The 16,173-nt window shown below is 39.8% G+C and overlaps 2 pseudogenes; one reads left to right on the top strand and one right to left on the bottom strand.

Annotated features, from left to right (window-relative positions):
- Positions 1 to 1,837: 1,837 nt before the first annotated feature.
- Positions 1,838 to 3,226, bottom strand: LOC113199636 (egl nine homolog 1 pseudogene; annotated as a pseudogene).
- Positions 3,227 to 3,578: 352 nt separating this feature from the next.
- LOC144249101 (dual specificity protein phosphatase 1 pseudogene) lies at positions 3,579 to 4,700 on the top strand (annotated as a pseudogene).
- Positions 4,701 to 16,173: the final 11,473 nt, after the last annotated feature.

Genomic DNA, 16,173 nt, shown 5'->3' with positions numbered 1-16,173 from the left:
TGATCATGGAAATATACAGGAAAGCATTCCTCTGGTGAGCAAACTCCCGGGAGTAAAAGGCATACTGTTTCCCATGTTTAGAATGCTCTGCAGTTTCTCCAAGAATCTAGTAAGATAACTAATACATGTGCAATGTCTAGTTGCTATGATAATGTTCTTCGTGAAGAGGCTCTGTGCTAGAATCTTATCAGCATGGACTTTGATCTCAGACACTCAGCTCCTAGGAAAAAAGAAACACTAAACAATATTGTAGTTATGGTACTAATGACCAAACATAACCTTTTCATATAAATAAATGTGGCCACTTGGACAAAGAGCCTTTTTTCCTGCCTCTGCACCACTGTATCTCTTTTAATATTCCTTGAAAGAATTTAGCTGAGAATCCATCTGGTCCTGAACTTTCCTTTGTTGGAAGAATTCTTATTATTCCTTCAATTTCATTGTTTATTATGAGTATATTTAGGTTTTCTTTATCCACTGTGCTCAAGTTTGGTAATTTTGGTAATTCATTTGTGCCTAAAAATTTGTCCATTTCTTCTTGACTTTCTAATTTATTAAAATACATGTTTGAATATAGTCCTTAGTTATCCTCTGGATTTCTGAGGTGTCTGTGATTTTACCTTCTCATTTCATGTCTAATTTTCTTAATTTTGATCTTTTCTTCCTTTTGGTTTATTTAATTAAAGGTTTATCAATCTTGTTTTACTTTTTTTTTTTAATCTTTTAATATTTATTTTTTAGTTTTCGGCAGACACAACATCTTTGTTTGTATGTGGTGCTGAGGATCGAACCTGGGCCGCACGCATGCCAGGTGAGCGCTCTACCGCTTGAGCCACATCCCCAGCCCTTGTTTTACTTTTTAAAGAACCAACTTTTATATCAATCTTTTTATTATTTTAAAATTTTCTATCTCATAAATTCCAACTCTTATTTATTTTCTTCCTTCTAGTTCTTTTGGGATTGGTGTGTTATTGATTTTTATAGGATCTTGAGATATATCATTATGTTATTTTTTTCAGAGTTTTCTGATTTTTTTTTTTTTTGTGCAGGCCCTCACAGCTATAAACTCTGAGAACTGCTCACACAGAATACCAGAGATTCTTGTATGTTGTATCTCTATTCTCATTAGAGTATAGGGATATTTAGAATTCTCCCTAATTATTTCCTTACTTTCTTTGTCACCTGTATTTTTATGTTGAGATTTTTTTTTTCCTTGAATGGATCTCTCTCATGCCTATTTCTTAGAGAAATTGTTAGGAGACTTAGTAGACTTCTTTTACCTTAATATGTGTGCCCAGACAGAGGTATGCCTCTAAGTCAAAGCATCTAATCAATGTATTCACAGTGATTTAATCAACCCCTTCCATCTTTTTGAGGGAATATGATAATCACCTGTAACTGCAAATACATGATAGCAAACCACAAACTAATAGATTATAAAACTTATTAAAAATGTTTTTTTCCAACTCCAGTAGTTCCGAAATGGATAAAAGGAGGGTATACTCTACAAGATTGTTTTTCAAGAAGTTAAATTGATATTAAACTGTATAGGACATGAAAATAAAGATAAAGGAGAAGAAGGATAAGAAGAGGAAAAGAGAAAGGAAAAAAAGAAGCAGCGAGGAACAGCCACAAGTATGTGATACTAATTAGAATAAGTTATATTCTATGTAAGCATAATATGTTTAAATACACTCTACTGTCATATGTATGTAAATAGGCAGGCAGACTCTCTGCCAAGGGGCTTGATAGACAGGTTTGGTAGCAGGCCTTCTAGCAGGAGTAAAAGTTTGCCTTGCCCACCCATATTCTGAATTCTTGGTATTTCTAACACCTGTTAGATATTTCTAATACCTGTTAGATATATTAATTTAGTTCATGCTTTCTCATCTATATCAAATACAAAAGTTATTGTTACCTTGTAGCATATGCTGGTTGCCACCGCATGTAGCATGTGAGAATTGCCACCAGTCTAATCAGAAAAATAGTAGTCTATCAAATTTGGGTTCAATGTTAGCAAACTGGGCTTTTCCTTCTTGGAAAAGTTGAAGTATACTTCCACTTACCTTAGCACCCCAGTCTTTATTTAAATAATATATATACCACACACATCTTTTATTTCCATTTGGATTATCAACTGGAAAATCTGTCCCACTGCTTGGGTTACCAGAAACCATGGTTTTCCTCTGACCCTTGATCTTGTAGTTGACCAGCTTGCTGTTGCAGTGGAGTATCAGGTCATTCATACTGTTCATGAGCAGCCTGATGGTCTCACAGCTGGCCTTCTAGCCCTTGGTCAAGGTGATCTTGTCACCCCAGATGTCCTTGGATGAGTCACTCTTCTGGGTGAATAGCTGCCATTAACTTGATGGAGTGGTACAAGGCAAGAGCAGTGGAGCTGATCTGCTGCCTGGTCTTCCTTTCCAAGAAGTCATTCACCACTTAGATACTTTGCTTAGTGAGGCATCTCATCATGTATGCTAGTGCCAGCTTTAGCATGGGAAGCAACTTGGTCTGCTAGTATGTTGGCTTCTGTTGGAGGCTCTGTGCCACTGGGTGAGTTGCCTCCAGGCATAGGCAGGCACCATGAACGCTGTGTGGGTGGCTTCTCCTGATCATGTTCAGATGCAATACAGTAGACCTGGTTCTGGGATGCCCATGCTCATCACTGCCTTCCTTGCCAGTTCCTCCTGGGATGGGCTGGCTGGGCACAGGGGCCAATGGTGAGGTTGGTGTATATTAGCCTTTGACAGGAGCTATGCTTCTTCCAGTCCTGGAGACAGTTAGTGCTCCTTGCAGCAGTAGAAGGAACTGTGGCAAGGAGCCTACTTCAGTAGAATGTATCCTGTTCCAGTGAGGGAGATTTAGAACTGCATAGCTAGTCAGGGTAAGATGCTAAATAAGGAAGTTAGGAGCTGGTCTAGGTGTTAAGAGTATAAAGAAGTTCCCCCAGTAAGGTCAATTTCTTGGTTGAGGAAATGCTCACGGACATGAACAGGGGACACAACTGAGGCCGGAAGGTAGGTCTACCATAGGCAGATAGGATAAGAGCCCTCAAGGAGCATAGGATGGGAGGGGAACATTATGCCATCATAAGGAGACAGCATGGTTTGAAAGACATCTGTGACTCACTGCTCTATGCCAATGTTAATCAAAATGCCTTCTTCTGACCCGTTTCTGCCTGTTTCTGTTCCTTCACAGCTGCAACTACAGCAGCCTTTCCCATGTTATCCTTGCCCTACCCTAGAATGGCTGATCACAAGCAGGCCCCTACTCAATATGCTTCCTTTTTCTAACAGGAAGGTTAAAAACCACCAAGTGAGGGATTCAAAATGATGAGCTAGGAGAAGGAAGAGACGACAGACCGGCGCCGCGGACCGATCGCAGGGCAGACGGGATAGCCGCGAGCGAGCGAGGCCCGGAGTCCCGCTAGCGTCCCTTGCTAGGTCCGAGAGCAGGTTCTGTTTCGGCGCAGAGACTCAGGGTCGGGCTTTTCTTCGAAAGCCGCCGCCCTGCCCTTGACTTCCGAGGACAAAGAGCATCGAGGACCGGGCACGCTGGGGGCGCTGGGGCCGGCCATGGTCATGGAGGTGGGCACGCTGGACGCTGCTGCGGGAGCGCGCGGCGCAGTGCCTGCTGCTGGACTGCCGCTCCTTCTTCGCGTTCAATGCCGGCCACATCGCCGGCTCCGTCAACGTGCGCTTTAGCACCATCCTGCGGCGCAGTGCCAAGGGCGCCATGGGCCTGGAACACATCGTGCCCAACGCCGAGCTTCGCGGCCGCTTGCTGGCTGGCTCCTACCACGCCGTGGTTCTGCTGGACGAACGCAGCGTCGCCCTGGACGGCGCCAAGCGCGACAGCACCTTGGCCCTGGCCGCTGGAGCGCTCTGTCGCGAGGCGCGGGCCGCGCAAGTCTTCTTCCTCAAAGGAGGGTATGAAGCTTTTTCAGCTTCCTGTCCCGAGCTCTGTAGCAAACAGTCGACCCCCATGGGGCTCAGCCTTCCCCTGAGTACTAGTGTCCCTGACAGCGCAGAATCTGGATGCAGTTCCTGCAGCACCCCACTTTACGACCAGGGTGGCCCAGTGGAGATCCTGCCCTTCTTGTACCTGGGCAGTGCTACCATGCTTCCCGCAAGGACATGCTGGATGCCTTGGGCATCACTGCCCTGATCAATGTTTCGGCCAATTGCCCCAACCACTTTGAGGGCCACTACCAGTACAAGAGCATTCCTGTGGAGGACAACCACAAGGCGGACATCAGCTCCTGGTTCAACGAGGCCATAGACTTCATAGATTCCATCAAGAATGCAGGGGGAAGGGTGTTTGTCCACTGCCAGGCGGGCATTTCCTGGTCAGCCACCATCTGCCTCGCTTACCTCATGAAGACTAACCGGGTGAAGCTGGATGAGGCCTTTGAGTTCGTGAAGCAGAGGCGAAGCATCATCTCCCCCAATTTCAGTTTCATGGGCCAGCTGCTGCAGTTCGAGTCCCAGGTGCTGGCCCTGCACTGCTCCGCCGAGGCCGGGAGCCCTGCCATGGCTGTGCTAGACCGGGGCACCTCTACCACCACCATCTTCAACTTCCCCGTCTCCATCCCTGTCCACTCCAAGAACAGTGCCCTCAGCTACCTTCAGAGCCCCATCACCACCTCCCCCAGCTGCTGAAAGGCCCTGAGGTGAGGAGATTCCATCCTTCCAGGACCACAGGCTCTTCCTCCAGAAGAGAGGCAGTAACTCCAGAGATGGGCTTGTGGGTGCTGGTCCTTATTTATTTAATTTCACCCAAGTTCCCTGGGTTCTGAGCAGTTGCCATGGTGACAGCGTCAAGACATTTGCTGAACTCAGCACGTTGCGGACCAATATACAGTGGGTACATCAAGTCCCTCTGACAAAATGGGGCAGAAGAGAAAGGACTCCGTGTGTGAGCTGCTTTCTCTTTGCTTGCTTCCGTTTTTTCTAGAAACTTGATGCTTGACATACCTACCAGTATTACCATTCCCGATGACATATATGTATGAGAATATACCTTATTTATTTTCCCGTAGGCGGTCTGCCTTCACAAATGTGTCTACTCCTAGAAGAACCAAATACCTCAATTTTTGTGTTCAGTACTGTACTATCTTGTAAATAGATCTGAGCAGGTCTGTTCTCACCACTGGTGGAAAACACCAGTGTTGGTTTATTTAGTTGCCAACAGTTGTGTGTTTGCTGGTTATTTATGACCTGAAATAATATATTCCTTCTTCTAAGAAGACATTTTGTTATATAAGGATGAATTTTTTATACAACAGAATAAATTATGTGATTTCTATGAAAAAAAAAAGATGATGAGCTAGAGGAAGGCTGCATTCCTTGTCACTTTGTGATTTGTGACTCAAGCAAAGAAAATACTGTTTCTCTGCAAGACAGTGCTCGCTGCCAATTGATCCTCTATTCTTTGTCCCCTCCCCTGTTTGTCCACTGCAATTACCAGCCTTTGGCCAGTATATTGTCTGATTTTCATCTGCAGCCACCTCTGCCTTCTCAAGGTGTGGCTCCCCCAGTCAGGGGACACTGGCCAGGAACTAGAAATATATTGTCAGAATACCTGTAGGTCTGGTTGCCCTTACGGTCTTCCTGCTGAGTGTTCTAGTGGCCTCCATCTGGTGGCCTCTTTGCAGGATCTCTACTTTGTGTGAGTGCATCCCTGGTGGTCTCTCTGCAAGTTGGAATGGCATTGAGATAGTGGGACTGCAGCAAGGCAGAGCCTGCAGAATATGAAGCCCAGGTCTGTCAGATTGCAGCTGGATCTGCATGGGCCAGTCTGGGCCTGAAAGCCTGTGGAAAGCCAAAGATTGGGGGCAGTTTCCCAAGGGTAGCACAGGTTGGAGAAACTGGAGAAACCTGGGCTCTCTCCAGCTCAGTGAGTCCTGAAGGGTATGGGGAAGAAAGGAGCTGGCTACAGGAGGAAAATCTGGAAGAAGGTGTAAGGGCATCCTGTTTTGGCTCACCCAGTCAATTGGTCCGGCATGCACAAGACTGGATGTACAGTTAAACTTCAGACAATCCCACCTATAAGCAGAGAATGGAAGGTGAGAAAATTATTGAAAGCAAACAGAAGCAGTGGCAATTTTCCATAGAGATTTTCCTTTTTCTTTTCCATCTCTTTCACACCTCTACTATCTTTAAATCCAAATATGTTTTATGCATCAATTTATTAAAGAGTGGGATGTCTGAATAGTATATTACATTTTGGTTGTGTATTCTTATATTTTAACTTTGTAAAAATATCTGTATTTATTTTTTCTCTCACTTATATGTCTCCTTGGATTCTCTTCCTCACTTCTCATGCTTACAGCCAACCTCTATTAATTCCTTCCTTTTTCTTCCTATATTTTTTTTACCTCTATCTTCTCTCCTTCTCCTTTATAAACATCACATCCTACACTACTTCTGTATCTCTTTGTCCATCATTTGAAATGGTAAACATTTTTAGCAAACTTACTGTTTATATTGTAGACAATAAGTGAACACTTCATTTCTATTTATTGCAACAAAACTGTAGATGCCTTAATAGGAGCTATTCAGTTTAAGGTTGTATATTGTTTGCATTGGATGTTATTAACATTGGTCTGCACCTTAAAGGTAAGGGACTGGAAGCCTTCAGGTACATTATAAGATTATAGGAAACTGTACTGCCTCAGATCCATGCCACTAGATGGGAAGAACACAAATCACTTGAAAAACAAGGGAACAAAGCACCTCAAACAAACCAAGATGTTTCAGTAATATAATCTGTAGACACAGTAGAAGAAATTCCAGTCCTGAGAAGGAGTTTAGAATGTACATAGTTGAATTAACCTGCAAAGTATAGTATGAGGAGTAAAATCAAAGAGAAAATACAAGAAGTGAAAGATCACTTCAATGAAGAGTTAGGTTGTCTGGGGTTGTGGCTCATACATAGAGCACTTGCCTTCCATGAGTAAGGCACTAGGTTTGATTCTCAGCACCATATAAAAACAAAATAAAGATATTGTGTCCACCTATAAGTAAAAAAATAAATATTAAAAAAATAAAGAGTTAGACTGTGAAAAAAAAACAAGCAAAAATTCTCAAAATGAAGGAATCAATAAACCAAATTATAAATTCAATAGAAAGCATCACCAACAAACTAGATTAATTGGAAGACAGAATCTCAAGCAATGAAGAACAAACTTTATACTCTTGAAAATAAAGTCAACTGTATGGAGAAGAGGAACAGAAGCCAGGAACAGAAATTATAAGAAATATGGGAATAACATGAAAAATTAAATTTAAGATTTATTAGAATAGATGAAGGCATGGAGATACAAGCTAGGGGTCTGCACAATCTTTTCAATTACATAATATCAGAAAATCTCCCAAATCTAAATAATAAAATGGAAAATCAATTAGAAGAGGTTTACAGGAACCCAAATGTACAAAATTACAATGGACCCACACCAAGACACACTATAATGAGAATGACTAACATACAGAATAAGAATATAATTTTAAAGGCTGTGAGAGAAAAAAAGTCAAATTACATGTAGGGGAAGCCAATTCATATTTCAGCTGACTTTTTCAATCCAGACCCTCAATGTCAGAAGGTCCTGAACTACATACATAAAACCTAGAAAGAAAATGGACCTCAACTGAGAATTTTAATTCAGTAAAACTAAAGCTTCAGATTTGAAGATGAAATAAAAGCATTCCATGATAAACAAAAGTTAAAAGAATTCACAATTAGAAATCCTACAGTATAGAACATTCTCAGAAAAATATTTCATGAAGAGGAAATGAAAAAAAAATAAAAAAACAGCAAAGAAAGGAATTACATTAAAGGAAAGGTCAATCGAAGGAGAAACCAAGTCAAGTTAAAAACCAAAAATAAACCAAATGACCAGGAATGAAAATTATATTTTAGTAATAACCCTGAATGTTAATGGTCTAAACTCATCAATCAAAAGACATAGACTGGCAGATTGGATTAAAAAATAAAGACCCAACAATATGTTGTCTTCAAGAGACTCACCTCCTAGGAAAAGACATTCATAGACTGAAGGTGAAATGTTGGGGGAAAAATGTCATTCACATGGATTTCCTAAACAAATGAGGTTTTTCTTCCTCAGATTAGGTGATCTTCAAGCCAAAGTTAATCAGAAATAATAAATAAGAATATTTCTTATTGCCAAGGGAATCATACATCAATAAGACATAACAATCATAAATATATATGCCCCAAACAATGGAGCATCTACATACATCAAATAAACCTTTCTTAACTTCAAGAATCAAATAGACCACAACAGAATAATACTGGATGACTTTAACACACCTCTTTCACCACTGGGAAGATCTTTCAAACAAAAAGTCTCTCATCATTGAGTGAATACACTTTCTTCTCAGACGCACAGCACATGGATTCTTCTCTAAAATACACTATATGCTATGTCACAAATCAACTCTTACCAAATAAAAGAAGTTAGAAATACTACCCTGAATTCTATCAGAATAATAGGACTAAAACTAGAAATCAATGATTAAAAAGAAAAAGCACAGAAGTTACTCCAACATCTGGAGGCTAAATAACATGCTGCTGAATGATGAATGCATAGCATTAGAAATCAGGGGAAAATAAAAAAAATACTTAGAGGTAAATGAGAACACCAATACAACATATCAAAATATCTGGAACCCTATGAAGCCAGTGCGAAGAGGAAAGTTTATTGTATTGAGCTCATTCATTAAAAGAATAAAACATCAAAGAAGTGGCCTAACATTACATTTCAAAGCCCTAGAAAAAGAAGAACACATCAACATTAAAAGCAAAAGAAGACAGGAAATAATTAAAATCAGAGTTGAAATCAATGAAATTGAAACAAACAAAAAATTTTAAAAATTGACAAAACAAAAAGTTGGTTCTTTGACAAAATAAATAAAATTGATAAACCCTTAGCTACACTAATGAAGAGAAAGAGAAAACAAAAATTTCTAAATTTGTATCATAAAAGACACTATTAAAATACAGAAGATAATTAGAATATAGTTTGAAAATTTATGCTTCAATAAAATAGAAAATCTCAAAGAGATCAACAAATTTCTAGAAACATATGAACTACCCAAACTGAAGCAAGAGGACATACACAATTTAAACAGATCAATTTCAAGCAATGACATACAAGACACTATCAAAAGCCTACCAACCAAGAAAAGCCCAGGACAATAAGAATTTTGAGCCAAGTTCTACAAGACCTAAAAAAAAGAAGAATTAAGACCAATACTTCTTAAATTATTCCATAAAATAGAAAATAAGGGAACCCTTCCAAACTCATTCTATGAGGTTAGTATCACTCTAATACCAAAAGCAGAAAAATACACATGAAGGAAAGCAAACTTCAGACCAATATCCCTGATGAAAATAGATGCAAAAATTATCAATAAAATTATGGCAAATTGAATATAAAAACCTATTAAAATGATAATGAAACATGATCAAGTGGAGTTATCCCAGGGAAGCAACTTTGGTTCTGCATACAAAAATCAATAAATGTAATTCATTACATCAATAGACTTAAACACAAGAATTACATGATCATCTCAATATATGCAGAAAAAGCATTTGCAAAATACAGCACCCCTTCATGTTGAAAACAGTAGAAAACTTAGGGATAGTAGGAACATACCTCAACATCATAAAAGCATGCTAAACCCAAAGGCAATATAATTCTAAATGGAGAAAAATTGAAAGCATTCCCTCTAAAATTGGGAACAAAATAAGGCTGCCCTCTTTCATCACTTCTATTAAATCATCCTGAAACTCTAGCCAGAGCAATTAGGAGAAAAATATAAAGGGATCCAAATAGGAAAAAAACCCTCAAAAACAATCACTATTTGCTAATTACATAATTCTATATTTATAAGAGCCAAAAATTCCACTATAAATATTCAAAAACTCATAAGTAAATTCAGCAAAGTAGCAAGATATAAAATTAACACCCATAAATCAAATGCATTCCTGTACCTCAGTGATGAATCTACTGAAAGAGAAATTAGAAAAACTACCTCATTCACAGTAGCTTAAAAAACTTCAATAAAATAAAGCAAAATAAAATAATTACAACAAACAAGGTGAAAGACCTATACAATGAAAATTACAGAACATTAAATAAATAAGTTAAAAAGTTAGCCAATCCCCCCCAAAACAAATGCCAAATGCCTTCTCTGATATAAGGGGGATGACTTAAAATGGGGTTGAGGGGGAGAGCAAGGAAGGAAGATTACCTCTAGATAGGGAATAGGGGTGGGAGGGAAAAGGAGGAAGAAGGAGAATAGCATAGATGGTGAAAGAAGACCCTCATCACTATACAAAATACATGTATGAAGATGTGAATTTGGTGTCAACATACCCTATATATAATCAGAGATATGATAAATTATGATATAATGGTGTATTAAGAATTGTAATGCAAAAATAAATAAATAAATAAATAAATATTTTTTAAAAAAGAAATTGAAGAAGACCTTAGCAAATGGAAAGACCTTTCATGCTCCTACTTAGGCAGAATTAATATTGTCAAAATAGCCATACTACCAAAAGTGTCATACAGATTTAATACAATTCCAATTAAAATCTCAACAACATTCTTTATAGAATTAGAAACAGTAATTATGAAATTCATCTGGAAAAATAAAAGACCCAGGATAGCCAAAGAAATCCTTAGCAAAAACAGTGAATCAGGAGGCATCTCAATACCAGACTTTAAACTATACTACCTTAAACTATACTATATAACAAAAATGGAATGGTATTGGATCCAAAACAGACATGTAGACCAATGGTACCAAATAGAAGACACAGAAACAAACCCACATAAATATAGTTATGCTAGACAAAGGCACCAAAAACATACTTTGGATAAAAGATAGCCTCTTCAACAAATGATTCTGGGAAACTGGAAATCCATATGTAGCAAAATGAAATTAAACCTCTATCTCTCATCCTGCACAAAACTCAACTCAAAGTGGACCAAAGACTTAGGCACTAGACTTGAGACCCTGTGCCTAATAGAAGAAAATGTAGACCCAAATCTTCACCATTTCTGTTTAGGACTTGACTTCCTTAACTAGACTCCTAAAGCACAAAAAGTAAAATCAATAATCAGTAAATGGGATGAAATCAAACTAAAAAGCTTCTTTTTAACAAAGGAAACAATAATTTGAAGAGGGCCTACAGAATGGGAGAAAATCTTTACCATATGCACATAAGATAGAGCACTAATCTCCAGGATACATAAAGAATTAAAAAAATACCAAAAAACTAAATAACCTAATCAATAAATGGGCTAAGTAACTAACCAGACACTTCACAGAAGAAATACATTAGATCAACAAACATGAAAAATTGTTCATCATCTCTAGTGATTAGAGAAATACAAATCAAAACTACACTAAGATTTTCTCACTCCAGTCAGAATGGCAATTATCAAGAACACAAGCAACAATAAATGTTGGTGAGGTTATGGGGAAAAAGGTACATTCATACATTTCTGGCGGGACTGCAAATTGGTGCAACCACTATGGAAAGCAGTATGGAGATTCCTTAGAAAACTTGGAATGGAACTAGTATTTGACCTAGTCATCCCATTCCTTGGTTAATACCCAAAGGGCTTAAAGGCAGTATACTACAGTGACATAGCCACATCAATGTTTACAGTAGCTCAATTAACAATAGCTAAACTATGAAACCAATGTAGATGCCATTTAACTGATGAATGGATAAAGAAAATGTGGTACACATACACAAAAAAATATTACTCAACCTTAAAAATGGATGAAATTATGGAATTTAGCAGTAAATGATGGGGCTGGAGAATATCATGCTAAGTGAAATAAGTAAAACCCAAAATCCAAAAGCCAATTGTTTTCTCTGATAAGGGGATGTTGATCCATAATGGGGGTGGATAATGAAAGGACTTTTGATTATGCAGAGGGGAATGAAGGGAGGGGAAGGGGTTAGAGGATGGGAAGTATAGTGGAATGAGATAGATATTATTACCCTATATACAAGCATGATTACACTACCAGTGTGACTCAGCACCATGTTCAGCCAGAGGAAGGAGATGTTGCATTCCATTTGAGTACAATGTGTCAAAATACATTCAACTGTCATGTATAACTAATTAGAACAAATTTAAAAATTAAAAACCCACCAAGTGAGATTAATTTTCTTAATTATGTAAATAAGGGATTGAAATTATACTCTCCTTATTGGCTTAATAAGTCCAAATCCATCAGCTTGATTGGTCTGTAGCAGTATTTCCCAATAGCACAGACTCTCATTCCCCAAACTAGTAGATAAGCCCTTAATATCCCAAGCAAAGAGGAGCAAGCAGTATCCTCTCTTGGGACCCCTTTCATTCTTTGGGAGTCCTGTCTTTCTCTGCTTTAAATAAAACATATTACTTTATCCTCCACTTGTCCATGGATCTCATTCCTTGAATTCATAAGGCAAAGAATAAAACTGCCTAAATCCAGTGTTACATATTGGCAGCTTGTCTGGGATCCACAAAGGGCAAATAATATGGACAAAGGAACTCTTATCCCTCTTTTCTGTGCTTTTTCCTAGTTAACAATTTGTCTGAAAAAGAATGAGGGCCTGTCAGTTGATAAGTTACATGTGACTAACACAGCTGCCAGTTTTAAACTCAGGTGATAGGTTTCTCATCTTGCCTAGGAGTCAATTCCCTGATGCTCATTAAGAATGTTGGTCCTGGAGAGATGATTTCTATTCTCAGGGTTTTTTTTTTTTTTGTACACAGAAAGAGAGCAGAAATAGGTTCATGGGCAACTGAGGGTCTCAGGTAAGAGCTATTCTCCCATGTGATCCAAAGGCCCTAAACTGCAACCTCCCATCAGGGTGAGAAGCCTGAATTTTGCACTTTCATATTTTACCTTTGCATTTTATTGGGAAACTGAGATCTGATGGTGTTGAGTGTCTGCATCTGTTGATCCTGGATCCCAGTTGGTCTGGGATCTGTGACATCAGATTTAATGGCAACCCAGGAATCCCCAGAGTAAAAATCTCAAATCCCTTCTTTTGACTGGAATTCTATCTTGACCCAATCAGTCCCTCTCTAATTCCCCTAATTCTTCAAGGTCTCTGTAAAAGAAAAGGAAAGATTTTTTCTCATATTCTTTGTTGTCTTCCCCCAAACTGCTCTTGATGTGCCTTTAAAGCTCCAGTGATTCTACATGTGATTCTACAGCATTATCCAGAGAAAAGCTCTTCTATAGATCCTTCTCATGCACTAGTTGGCCTGTAGATAAATTTAATCAAGTGTCCAACTACAAGGGAACTTCCATTAAAATACCATTCTGATGTCCTAACCTCTGGGACTCATTTCTTGGCCATACTTAAGAATGGATTTTGTCTCTGGTCATATGATAAGGATTGTCTCATTCAGTCATGCAGATTTTCAGGGATCCCCATATGACTTTGAAGGCCTCTATGGTCATAAGGCCACCTTGCCAAGACTTCTAGAAGATGAAAGCTGGATAGAACCCAACTGACCTACGCTTAACTTGCTTGAGAAAATTGTAGAGTCATATTGTCAGAGAGCTCCAATACCATATCCCCAAAAGTATTACAATTGGTTTTGGGCTCAGGACATCCAAGAATTAAATAAGTTTAAGTTATTCTATCAGTGAAGTCATTCAGTAGATCAGAGGAGGGAGTCAAATGAGGCCTTGCTGGTAAGAACATGACTTAGTCCACTAGGTTGGTTCCTCTCATGATTGAGCATGAGGGAAAAACTGCCACTATGCAGCACTGTGTAGATGTTAGTACAGGTGAAGTTGCCAGTATGCAGCAGTCAATATGGTTGTTATTAGTATGCAGGCAAAAAGCTGTTACTATTCAGACACTGCACAGCACTGCACAGGTGTTGTTAGTGTGCAGGGAAAAGCAAAGGATGCTCTGGTTCACAAGAGACAATTAATTTGGGGGGATTTCCTATATTTCCCCTCTGTCTCACAGATGGGAAGCCAGGTTTCCACCCCTCTGGAATACATAGAAAAAAAAAACACACTGGGATATACTTGACCCCCAGAACTTAAGGAAGAAACATTGAAGGTTTTTCTGAACTCAGGTCTGGCCAACATATCAACTGGAGGATGGAGAAAAATGTTCCCTTGAGGGAAGTATCAGTTATAAGGCCATCTTACAATGAGATCTATCCTGTAGACAGGAAGGCAAATGGTCTCAAGCCCCTTAACTTCAAGGCTTCTTTGCTTTGAAAGACATTCCTCAGTTATATGCACAGTGCCAGTTAGACCCAGCCTTTATAAGAGCCCTCATCTCTGCACCAGTTATCAAGAAAGATCCTCCAACTCCTTGTCTACCTTATCCAGGATCTTTTGGGGCCTCAGGTCCAAGTGTTCCAAAATTTATTACTCCTAAGTTTCCATTCCTCAAAACCTTAAAGCCACTTTTCCGGATCAATCCTCCCCTATTTCCATTAAGAGTGACAGGAATTTCTGGGAGGCCCATCAGAGTGCATACTGCTTTTAACTTACAGAATACAAGACAGGTGAAATCAGCTCTGGGGAAGTTCTCAGAAGACTCTAGAAAATATATTGAAGGCATGTAAAAAGTTTTTCTCACCTTTGACCTAACCTGGAGGGATATCATGGTACTTCTAAACCAAATCCTGATGTCTGAGGAAAAGATAGCTGCCCTTTAGGCAGCTGAGATTTACAGAGATGAACTATTTGTCATCTATGGAAGGGAGACCTATTATATGGTCAGGTCATAGAACATCCATTTCTCATGGGGACAGAGGCTGTTTCCCAAGATGACCCATTCTGGGACACCAGCCATCAGATAGGACAATGGAGAAATAAATATCTCTAACAATGCATCCTTGAAGGGTTTTATCATATCTGCACTAAGCCTTTAAAATACACCAAGGTTTCCTAGGTTAGCCAGGGACATACTGAGAGTCCCACAAACTTCCTAGAACAAAAAGGGGGCCCTCATAAAGTTTACCAAGTATGCTTAATTATATGAGAGATGATTGATTTTAAGGGATCATTTTATTACCCAGTCAGCAACAGACATCTGTGAGAAACTCCAAAAATACCTTTGGGTCCAGACCATGCACTATAAAATCTCTTACAGAGATTTTTAAAGTTTATTGTGACAGGAACCAGGAGGAAAGAAAAACAAAGAGGTTTGTAATTAGAGAAAAATAATGGCTCTTGTAGCTGCTTTACGGGAGGCCAATTATGAGCCTGAGGACTTCCAGAGAAGGTAAACTCCTCCCACATATTACTGCTGTGGACAAAAAAAACCATGTTCGAAAGGAGTGCTCTTGAGAGCCCCAAAGGCTTCAAAGGCCCTATCCTTTATGTCAAGGAGACTATTGGAGGATAGGTTGTCCCTGAAGGTGAAGGCTGCCAGGTCTAAGTTCTTCCTTGATGGTGCAAGCTCAGGGCTGAAGGAGCCTAGGTGATTCCCTTCTGGTTCCTATGTCACAGACTACTATCACTGAAAAGGAGTCTCAGGTAAAGATGACCACTGAAAGAAAAGAATTTGATCTCCTCTTAGGCACAGAAGTCAGCTTTTTCATACTCCTGGCCAATCCTGGTTTCCCTTCTATACTCCAAATAAAAGTACAAAAAGAGATCCACCCCACCAGCCTGTGCAGGAACCAGGCTCACAGTCTGCCCTTTCCATCCCTCCACAGGGGCGAGGGTGGGGGGGAACAGACACCTGCTAGAGCCTAGTCTCTGGTGCAGGACCGTCCCTTCTGACTCAAGAGGTCAAGTCCAGTGGCCCAGATCTACCCACACCAGCCTATGCAGGGCCCAGGCTCACAGTAGGCCTGGGTCCACCCCTCCACCAATAGGCAACAGCCAGGGCAGAGCCTCTAGCATAATACCGCCTCTTCTGACCAGCAGACTACCATGGGAGTCAGGCCTAACCCAGATCTGTCCGGACCAACTTGCTCAGGACCCGGTCCAGGATGCAGTAGCATACATTGAGAAACTTCAGCAGGAAATGGAAGCCCACCATCAAGGTGAGGTACAGACAATCTGCATGGGTACTGCATAAATATAGGGAAGAAACTGTAATATTTCAGGTCCACACTGCAAGAAAGGAAGACACACAGAC

This window comes from Urocitellus parryii, chromosome 11, assembly GCF_045843805.1.
Source record: "Urocitellus parryii isolate mUroPar1 chromosome 11, mUroPar1.hap1, whole genome shotgun sequence".
Lineage (NCBI taxonomy): Eukaryota > Metazoa > Chordata > Mammalia > Rodentia > Sciuridae > Urocitellus > Urocitellus parryii.
This window is presented reverse-complemented; position numbering and strand designations above follow the sequence as displayed.